The sequence below is a fragment of the Mandrillus leucophaeus genome, unplaced genomic scaffold, assembly GCF_000951045.1.
Source record: "Mandrillus leucophaeus isolate KB7577 unplaced genomic scaffold, Mleu.le_1.0 Scaffold470, whole genome shotgun sequence".
Taxonomy (NCBI): domain Eukaryota; kingdom Metazoa; phylum Chordata; class Mammalia; order Primates; family Cercopithecidae; genus Mandrillus; species Mandrillus leucophaeus.
This window is the reverse complement of record NW_012105032.1, coordinates 2,757,269-2,768,763: the sequence shown is the minus strand read 5'-3', so window position 1 is coordinate 2,768,763 and position 11,495 is coordinate 2,757,269. Positions and strand designations below refer to the sequence as shown.

Below are 11,495 nucleotides of genomic sequence, written 5' to 3'. Positions count from 1 at the left end.
TCTTCTTCTTCTTCTTCTTCTTCTTCTTCTTCTTCTTCTTCTCCTTCTCCTCCTCCTCCTCCTCCTCCTCCTCCTCCTTCTTCTTCTTCCCCCTTCATCTTCTTCTTCCTCTTCCTCTTCTTCCCTCCTCCTCCTTCTTCCTTTTCTTCTTTTTCTTTCTCTCTCAAAATTTTACACCAATAGCATCTCTTGTTTACCTTCAGTTTATCTGATTATACTTCTCTGAAACAGCATGTCCAATCTCCATTTCCTGTTAATTCTTACCTGCCCTTTAAAAAAAGTGCAACACTATTTACAAAAGCAAAGACTTGAAACCAACACAAATGCCCATCAGCGATAGACTGGATAAAGAAAACGTGGCACTTATACATCACAGAATACTATGCAGCCATAAAAAAAGAATGAGCTCATGTCCTTTGCAGGGTCATGGATGAAGCTGGAAACCATCATCCTCAGCAAACAGGAACAGAAAACCAAATACTGCATGTTCTCACTCATAAGTGGGAGTTGAACAATGAGAACACATGGACACAGGGAGGGGAACATCTCACACAGGGGCCTGTCGGGAGGTTGGTGGGAAAAAAGAGGGAGAGCATTAGGACAATACCTAATGCATGAGGGGCTTAAATCCTAGATGATGGATGGATAGGTGCAGCAAACCATCATGGCACGTGTATACCTATGTAACAAACCTGAACATTCAATATATGTATCCCAGGACTTAAAGTAAAATTTAAAAAGTACAATAACATAGGTTAGCCAGTTTATTCAACCTGAGGGAAAATAGAACATTAATGTGTATTTATAGCATTGACCTACTCAAACTTTCTCTGATAATAATCTCTTGCAATATATTTGGATTTTAAAACAGTTCTTCTTTATATTTTATATTAGCTTTAAAAGTGGTGATACAAAACAACCAGGAATAGTGAAAACGAGAGATTAATTTAAATGTAATCTGTTGACTTTATTTGCTTCCCCAGTAATAACAGGATGTACATAGCTTTCATTAAATTAAGCCTTATTCTTAGTGACTGATACCACATGAATATATTTTGCTTCTTACAGGTTGCAGGTTCTTCTTTCTTACCCTCAAGACACAAATTGTTCTCTTTAATAGAAGACCAGTATCCTTTGATGGCATCAAACATCAGTTGGCCCTTTTGAGATCCCCCTCAAGAAAGCAGTCTTGACTACTTATACAAATTCTCTTATTTTTCCATTTTCCCCTATAATATTTTGGCGTTGTTGATTCAAAATATGAGCTTCTAAATTCCCAGCATTTCCTGCTATGTTTTATAATAATAAATATTATGCTTGAGTTTCTGGATTTACAGCCTTATAAATCCTTTAAGCCAATTAAGCAAAAACTAATGATAATCACAAACTAGATTTTTAAAATATCCTCTATTTTCCTTTGTATCTTGATGGAAGCTACTACCTCTCATTAAAGGTGTCTTTTCTTTATATCCTTTCTGATTCTCCCTTTGACACAGGTGCAGCATTAAAATCCAGTAACTTGGTACCACAGGGACAATTCTGCATGAAGGGTACCATTGAAGTACCGATTTCACCTTGAAAATATCACAAGAATATACCTTTTGTTGCTGTGCAGGTAATTATCAATATTGACAGCATGTCTGCAAGCAAAGCCCCTTCCTGTACGCAATAAGAAAGGTGATTCACTCTATCTCCAGCTAAATACCTGAACAGATGCCTACCAGAAAGCAATAGGAGGAGAAGAGATAATTGCATATAATTCCGAAATAAGATTTTCCTTCCTTAATTATGTTTCTTCCTACCAATTTACTGAATGACAATGATAAGGGGAAAAACTGAAATGCATAAGAGATATTTCTTTAAAAATAAATTATACTGATGCTACTATGGGGGAGGGGGGCAAGGGGGGGAACCTTTATTCCCACAGAGACACGTTCTTCTAAATTCTGTTAAAGTAATTAAGCTATTATTACTACATTCATATTTCTAGTTTAATTTTTTTTGCCACCAGTCTTATGTATAAATCTATGCTTATTTTAAAATGTTTTTAAAAATAGGCTTATAAAGTTCTGGGGAAAGCTAAATATTTCACACTTCAAAGCATAAGTCTTAAAAGGAGCAATTTCTTGGCATTGATTTTTCAGTAAATACAAATGTTGAGAGTCCACTAATTGAAACAGAATAAGCACAAGCAAAATGAGGTAGAGTAAAGCAATTAACTAAGAGAAATGTGAATCAAATACAGTTAAGAACCAAATCTTCACTTGAGTTTAGCCATTGTTACTTTCTACCCAATAAGTCAAAAAGCATGATTCAATATAATGCATCTTTTGCAATTTTATAAATCGCAAAGTTCGAAATAGTGTGTAATCCAGACCTAGGGAAGAAAAAAATTTCATAGCTCTATCATTTCAGCTAAATCACATTTTCTGCCATTGTCATCTACACGACATATCTGTTATGCTTCCAATAATACACATAATTCAAATGGCCTATTCACCAACATAGAATTTATTTGTAGAATGAATGGTTGTAGCAACAAGAAAATCGTGCTTTATAATTTTTCTCTTTCTTGAAGCCTAACAAAGCAATTAAGAGAGGGAGTGTTTACCATTTTGATGGATGTTTAAACAGAATGCCAAACCAAGTTCTAGCTTAAATATTGTGTGATATGATTATGTCTATGTGACAGAGATACTATATAAGATTATCCTCTGCTGAACTATGACAACATCAAGCATATTATTGGATGACATATAATTTAGGTTAATTCTAAAAATCCATTTGGTTTTGTAAAGAACTTCTCACAAATTGGTCTTGCATGATTAAAATAAGTAAAGCCTCAATCAAGAGAAGTCATGCTAGCAAAATAAATTCCACCAAAATACTTTAAAAATTATTTCAAATTAGCAACCAATGGCTTGTCCACCCCCTCCTCTAGTTCTCGGAAAGTATATAATACACCACACATTAATCTAATATTGGCACTTCCCTGCTTAAATTGTATCATTCTAAATATAATTAGCCAATTACATTTTTTAAAATATGTTAATGTTAAGCATGCATTTATATAGATAAACTCTATGTAGATTTGAATAAAAGTAAAAAATACTATTTCTTTAAAGAGTAGTAATAAATGAAGCATTTCACTTTATTACATGCATTCCAGTAACTTTGGCAAACACTAACATTTGTGGTGTTTCTTCCTTCCTCTACATGAGCTTGATGAGGCAAATTAATTTCAGATGCATCTAACTCTATGAAATTGACAAACTACTTTTACAAACAAACTGCAGTTATTTGCAAATGTCTTATATTTTCAAATAATAATGATAAAGGGAATTTTCTGTAGCTGAAATTACTATTCTGATAAACACATGTTAAAACATGCTAAGATGCCCTGTCTCACTTATAAATATGGAAAATTACATCTAGGCATCAATGAGACAATTTTTTCATCTATTCATTTCTTACTATTAAAACACTTTAAGGCTGGGCAAGGTGCTCACGCCTGTAATCCCAGCACTTTGCAAGGCCAAGGTGGGTGGATCACAAGGTCAGGAGTTCGAGACCAGCTTGGCCAACATGGTAAAATCCCGTCTCTACTAAAAATACAAAAATTAGCCTGGCATGGTGGCATGTGCCTGTAATTCCAGCTAGTCAGGAGGCTGAGGCAGGAGAATTGCTTGAACCCGGAGGCAGAAGTTGCAGTGAGCCAAGATTATGCCACTGCACTCCAGCCTGGGTGACAGAACAAGACTCCGTCTCAAAAAACAAAAAACAAAAACAAACAAACAAAAAACGACTTTAATAGTATCCGGTATCTGCAAGAGTGTAAGGGAAGAGTAACCTCATACACACTTAGTGGGATTATAATCTAGTTTACCCTTTTTGTCAGGCAGCTTAACAATATCTAAAAATACATGTGTTTTAATGTACGTACAGAGAAGACAAATAGAAGATTGAAAGAGGACTCATGCCATGCACATATCTGATTATTTTTATCAAGACTATGTAAAGAACATAAGAATAACTAAGTAAAAATAATCAAATTTAAAAATCAGCTACATTTATGAATAGTATAATCAAGAGAAGAAAAACACATAAGTAATACATTTTTGAATAGGTATTCAACCGTATCAGTACACTAGAAAATGTACATAAAAGACAAAATGAAGTTCCATTTTACAATTTTCACATTTGAAAAATTAAAACCTAGTGTCAAATGGCTATGGGATGTTGAGCAACAACTCTCTTGTACTACTGAGAGGCTTCAGATAGGTTGAATATGCTTATATCCTACAACTCAACAATTTTAATAACAGGTAAATACCCAAGAGTAACTAAACATGAGCAACAGAAAGCATGTATAAGATTGTTCTTTGTAGCATTTTTTGTAATGGTCAAGTATTATGAACAATACAACTTGAAAATATCAATAAGGAACTCATTTCTGTGAAATGTTCATACAAAACACTACAAAACAGTGGAAGTGGAGGGACTAGACTTACATATGCCAATAAATAAGAACATGCAAAAGGAGTCAACAGCAGAAAGGTCTGTACATGACTACACCATTTATAATGTGTAGTATATGTTGTAAAAATACGAAAAATAATAATTAGGGGTAATACACACCAAATTCAGAATTGTGGGTTACTCTGGAGAGAGAGGAAGCAGATTAGGAACAGAGGAGTATTCATAACTCTGAGAGTTCAATTTTTCTTTTTTCTGAGATAGAGTTTCACTCTGTTGTCCAGGCTGGAGTGCAGTGGTGCGATCTCGACTTACTGCAACCTCCACCTCCTGGGTTCAAGTGCTTCTCCTGTCTTAGCCGCCCAAGTAGCTGGGATTACAGGTGCCCACCACCGGGGCTCGCTAATTTTTTTTTTTTTTTTTTTTTTTTTTTTTTTTGTAGACGGGTTTCACCATGTTGGCCAAGCTGGTCTCGAACTCCTGACCTCAGGTGATCCACCTGCCTCAGCCTTCCAAAGTGCTGGGATTACAGGCGTGAGCCATCATGCCCAGCCGAGAGTTCAATTTTTAATAATAAAGGGTGATGTGACACAACTATGGCAGAATGGTAATCTTTGAAAATATTAGGGCATAGAAACAATAATGTATTATTATCAGTCATTTTTCTTCATGACTGAAAATTTTACTAATAAAAATTGCACATTCCTTTTCATCCAACAGTTCCATTGTTTCCATGACAGACAGACCAGTAATAGAGCATTACAATTTCTGCTCAAGGATATTCATTGCAGCATTGTCTGTTTTACCTAAAATCTGGACATTATCTAAATAGTTATGAACAGGATAAATCAGCCATGGTCCATCAATTCATTAGAATACCATGCTACTGCTAAAATAATGAGATATATCTATTCTTTTTAATGTAGAAAATTCTGCAAGACATACTTTAAGTGAAAAACAAAACAAAACAAGACATCAACACTTGTGTATAGCAATACTCACTTGGTTAATATTTTTAAAATCATCTATACGCATATACATAAATGTTGGTATACAAATTTTGGGTGGAAGTAAACAGAAAAAGCTTTTAACAGAAATTATCTTTTGTAAGAGGTGCTTGTGAGCAGTGAAGAGAGGTGCCAAGGGAGATACTAACTTTTACTTTCATGTCTTACAGTGGTGCTTAAATGTTTTACCATGTATACACATGTTATTACTTTTATTTTTAATATAACTGGTATTATCTTGGTACTGAGATTATGGTTCATTTTATTTTCTTCTTTATTCTGAATGCCAATATAATCTTCTTTGCAATGGAAACTAAAGAAGAGCTACTTTAAAGAAAAAACAACAGCAACTAAAGCTTTGTCTATATGAAAATAAAATGACTGATGAACTCATTCAATTTTGTTAAACAATTCTCTTCTAAAAAGAACCAGAGAAATCACTTATTAACATGAGTGGATTGTTCTGAGAAGACAAAATGGTCAATGAAGTTTCCTCTAACGTAATAGGCTAATACCTATGGCCTTTCTTGTTTAGGTCAGACAACTGAATCTCCAAAGTGATCAAAGACTTCGTGAAATCCTATGTGAATCCTTGAATGAATGTTTATTATTCTGGGGAGGGAGTTTATGGTTTGAATATGATTAGAAAAGTGTCCTTTATTAACACTAAATTGTTTAATGTGTGTGAAATGTTGTGTTAAGTGTATTGTATTGCTTATGTCATTTGGTCCTCAAAATAATCCAAAGAGGTAGGTAGTATTATTATATACATTACACAGAGGAGGAAACCTGATGGCACATGAGTATGTACTTTCTCAATGCACAATCCCCCACTATTCTATAATATATGTTACTTTGTAGGAAGTGTTAGGGGCAATAACAGAATAAATATAGAATATGATTTGCATGCATTGAAAATTGCTCAGACACAATAAATCATTATTGTCTCTTAAAATTCTTCAGTTATACGTTCACTTAAACAAAGTGGCAGAGATCAGAGTTGGCTTCCATAATATGTAGCCAAGTCCTTTCTCCAATACCTGCTTATTTCACTCATGCACAGGCTGGAGAAGTGGAATTTGGTGATTAAGCTCAAAGACCAACCTATTATCTACCCCTCACAGTTCTTCTTAAACTCTGATAGAACAGTTCCAAAATGATGTAATCAGGAAGGAGGTAAGTTGCAATCTATTTTAACTCCTACTACATAATTTTTTCTTAAAAGTCAAAATTTTCTTTTCAGAAAAGAATAATGTTTCTATATCCATAAATAAAACTTCAAGATAAATAACAAACAGTAGGATATTCTTGCTATACATCAAAACTTGAAGATACAGTAAGGATAAATGTGTTGTATAAATTTTTCTGATTTAGCAATCAGAGGAGATAAGAGTGAAATTTTTACTCTACATTTCTATGTGATCCAGTACAAGACTTAACTTCCCTATATAGATTATTTGAATATAAATGAGGATAGAATGAAAATGTATTCATTATTTTATTACACAGTAGGTATGATACACATGATCATAATTTGCCCTTATCACACTAAAGCTTCCAAATATTCTTACATTTCTTTGAAAGTCCAAAGTATGAATTTCTATTTTTACTACTTGTCACCATTCTCAGTAGATAGACAATGTTGAAAGAAACTTCTAATATTCTTTCACGTTAAAAGAAAATACAATATGTAAGTATTTTTTAATCTGTTCCTATCTCTTTTCATAACTTTTGATTCCTGTGAGAGTGGAAACATAGTTTTGTGCGGTTTTAGTTTTAAGTATTGATGAGAGTCGGCTAGGTCAATTACAAAATATACGGTGATCACATGACATTTGTAAATTTTATAACATTTCTTTTATCCAAAAGAATTATGCTTTTAATATTAAACAGTGAAACTTTAGTGAAGTCTTCTTAGATTCTGCCACTATCACCATTTTGCAGAACTCATTCCATCATTTTCTTAAAGATAAGATAGTAATTGGACTCAAATGAATTACTCAGTCCTATCTACCATTTTGAAAATGATGATCCAAACTAGGAAAATTTTTAAATCCTACAAGGAAACTTGAAAATGTGAGTCAACTGATTTTCTTGTTAGATTTTATCCAGAAGACAAAGCTTTGCTTATTATCAAGTCTTCTATTTTCCTGATTGCAATCTCATTTCCCTTGCCCTTGAAAAAACACATTTGCAGTGACCTCCAGCTTGTTAAATATTCAGCAGAAAGTTTATGGACTTTCCCATAACCTTGATTAAAAGCCTTCTGGGAAACTAAATGCTGAAAGAAGAACTTTATTTGAAAAGCAACTTGAGTGCTCCATGCTGATTTCTGTTTCACTAATAGTACATATAATCAGCAGTCACTGACATAAAATGAGGACAGAGGTAAAATATTGAAAAGCAATCTTTCTCTTTTCATGAGTTACTGTAGTAGCAGACTAAATGAGATATTTACAACTTGATTTAGCAGAAAGAAGAGATTTATTTTTAAACCCACAGGAGATATGCATAAAATGACTTGCAGATTCACACTCTACAAAAAAAATACCAAGTAAATGCCCAGACACATATCCCAGTACACATGTATAAACAGATACTCAGAACACACAGTAATGATACATGAAACAACTCATGATGTTTTGAAACAAAATAACTAGGAGTTTTGAGTATTTTAAAGGTTAAGATCTAGGTGAAAACTAATAATTAAGACTAATTTAAGATGAGCTTCTTATATTTTATCAGTAATTTTTGGTTTATCATTTATTCATCGTATTCTTTTCTTCTGGAAGTTCTCCATTATCAGTATATCAAGAGGCAAGGTAGTAAAATTTACGGAATTTAAATGCACTGTTCATCTTCAATTAGAATCTTTGATACACACACACACACACACACACACACACACGCACACACACTTCTGGCAAGTATATGAAATTATAAACACATATAAAAGAACAAATGCAACAGTTTAAAATACAATGTTAATTATTTGTCTTGTATTGGCCTAAGAAGCAATTGTGAAATTTAGCAGTTGTTCCTTATAGACGCTGTAAGTTGTCTGTTTACTCTGTTGATAGTTATTTTGCTGTGCAGAAGCTCTTTCATTAAATTAGATTCCCACTTGTCAATGTTTGCTTTTGTTGCATTTGCTTTTGTGGTCTTGAAATCTTTGCCAGTTCCTATATCGAGAATGGATTGCTTAGCTTGTATTCCAGGGTTTTACAGTTTGGGGTTTTACATTGAAATCTTTAACCCATCTTGTGTTGATTTTTGTATATGGTGTAAGGAAGTGGTCCAGCTTCAATCTTCTGCATATACCCAGTTATCCCATCACCATTTATTGAATAGGGAGTTCTTTCCCCATAGCTTGTTTTTCTCAGCTTTGTCAAGAACCAGATGATTGTATGTGTGCGAACTTACTTCTGGGCTCTCTATTCTGTTTCATTGGTCTATGTGCCTGTTTTTATACCAGTACCATGTTGTTTTGGTTACTGGTTCCTTGTAGTATAGTTTGAATTAGAGTAGTGTGACAACTCCTGCTTTGTTCTTTTTAAGATTTGCCTTGGCTATTCGGGCTCTTTTTTGGTTCCATATGAATTTTAAAATAGCTTTTTCTAGTTCTGTGAAGAATGTAATTGGTAGTTTGATAGGAATAGAATTGAATCTGTAAATTGCTTTGGGTAACATGGTCCTTTTAATGATATTGATTCTTCCTATCTATGAGCTTGAAATGTTTTTCTATTTGTTCATGTCACCTAGGTCACAGAGTTATTGACAGAACCTAGACTATATATCAGGTTCCCTTTTTTTCTAATCACATTCTTTCCACTGAATATACAGTACCAAACAGTTGTGCATGTATTAATTTGATAACAGAATTAATCTTTCCTTCAAAAGCAGAAAGGAGTAAAGGACATGAAGGATTAATTCATGCATCCAGCTTAAGGCCATTTACTTTTTCACAAAAATGATTATCTCTCTTTAAAGCCATTTTTACATTTGCTTAAAGTAAAAACATAGATTCAAGGACAAAAAAGCAGAATACAAATGAAGCATTATCATTTGATCCATAGTAATTTTTCAAAACTTCAAATTATTGCTTCAAGAACCCTCATGTTTGCCTAACACTATCTTCATTAGATAATTACTTGTTATAAATCAGCACAGGCTGAAGTCTGATAGGGCATTCAGCATTCCAGATGTACAGAAGTTTCCTTACTAACTTCAAGATAAAATCTTTTAAAACAAATTGCACTGATTAAAAAACATAGTCTTTATGCTTTCTGTGTAATTTTTTAAATAAAAGAAGGCATATTGCCTTGTGGTTACTAGCAATAAGTCACCTTAAAATATTACAACGAAATGGCTTGGTCTCATATAATACAGCCATTGTAAAGAAATTTATAAAAATATTCTTAAAATTTGCAATGAAACACTCTTGTAATAAAGTAAAACAAAATTGTGCTGCCATGTCTATAGAAGAAAAAAATGCAATATTAAAAATGTTTTATTTCTGTGAAGATTTGGAGTTATAAAAATGGCAAATATACTTATTATTCCTTCCTGTTGAGAGTAAGTTTGCTTCATCTTCAATATATTCAATATTCCCCCACACCTTGAAGACGAATGTTTATTTGTGCTTATGCCCATGTGACAATAAGTCTGATTATAAGTTTGCAATGATACATCATCAATCTCTTCTAACATCTCAAAAAGTAGTCTGTAAATTTAAATATGAAAAAAGTAAAATTTTGACTATATATTTATTATTGCTGGTGCTATTGTAAGATGTGAAACTATTCATCTCTGGGAAAACTTCGGATGGTTAATCTGAGAATGCTAAAATAATTTGAAATAAATAAAATAATCAATAAGTTTTAAACTATATGAAGTTTTAATTCAAATGAGCCACAATGTTCTTAACTTGGCTGTCTTTGATTCCTACCATGGAATAGAAAAAGCCACATAGTGTGAGCGATGAAAACACACCTGCCTACAATTTCCTTAAGCATCTATATTCAGAAAACATCATGCATACTAAAAAACATAGACTTCCCTTCATTTTATGCCCATTAGACTCAAGGCATAAAGCCTCCTAAAATATACTGGGAGGGCATTGCAACAAAATGAGTGGTAATCATTTAAAAAGATGCAAGAGCAAATAGTCAATACTTCTTCACTCTTTGGAATTAAACTAGGATATATAAGTAAGCATTAAGATTTTTTTTTTAAAAAAAAGAAAGAAAACTTAAACATAATCAGCAGTTACCTAATTAAAGTTCCTATCATAGAATACATCCAGATTGAATAGCTAAGCAAATATGTTTCCTAAAACTATGAGGACTTTAACAACAGGACATTTCTTTTTTATGACTCAATTGCATACGCAACACACAAAATCTTCTGGATATAGGCAAAAGTAGTCAAATAAAACAGTCCAGCACACCACATTCAATGGAAAAGTTATCGGAATCTTTTTTGTCTACTTTCTGTGACTTTCTTGGCTTCCTTTGTTCACCTTTGCCAGTCTGATAATTGTTTGCAAAAGTTGACACTTCAACACTAGCAATGATCCGGAAGAATTCTTAATCTGCTTGAGTGTAATAGGAATCACAGTGACTTCACCTGCAGAGATGTTTGCTGACTTGATTAGTTGACAGTGCAGCTGGTACTCTGCTTTGCTAATGCCCTATCCGCCCTGTTATTCTGATCAGTTTCCTAGAAACGAAGAGTTTCTCTATAGTTGAACACCTAAAATAAAAAAGGCATTTATGTTCACCTAGACGACATGAGTGACGTATAAATGGAGTGGATTGTTTTTCAAATAAAAATTATCGGAAAAAGGACGGGCACGGTGGCTCACGCCAGTCATCCCAGCACTTTGGGGGGCCAGCACTTTGCGGGGCCGAGGTGGGCGGATCACGAGGTCAGGAGATTGGGACCATCCTGGCTAACACGGTGAAACCCCATCTCTACTAAAAATACAAAAAAATTAGCCGGGCGTGGCGG

The 11,495-nt window shown here is 33.6% G+C and overlaps 1 protein-coding gene across 1 annotated transcript in view; it reads right to left on the bottom strand.

Annotated features, from left to right (window-relative positions):
• PCDH11X (protocadherin 11 X-linked) overlaps positions 1-11,495 on the bottom strand; it is an 812,402-nt gene that overhangs the window by 202,086 nt on the left and 598,821 nt on the right. The gene's annotated exons all lie outside the window — the stretch shown is intronic.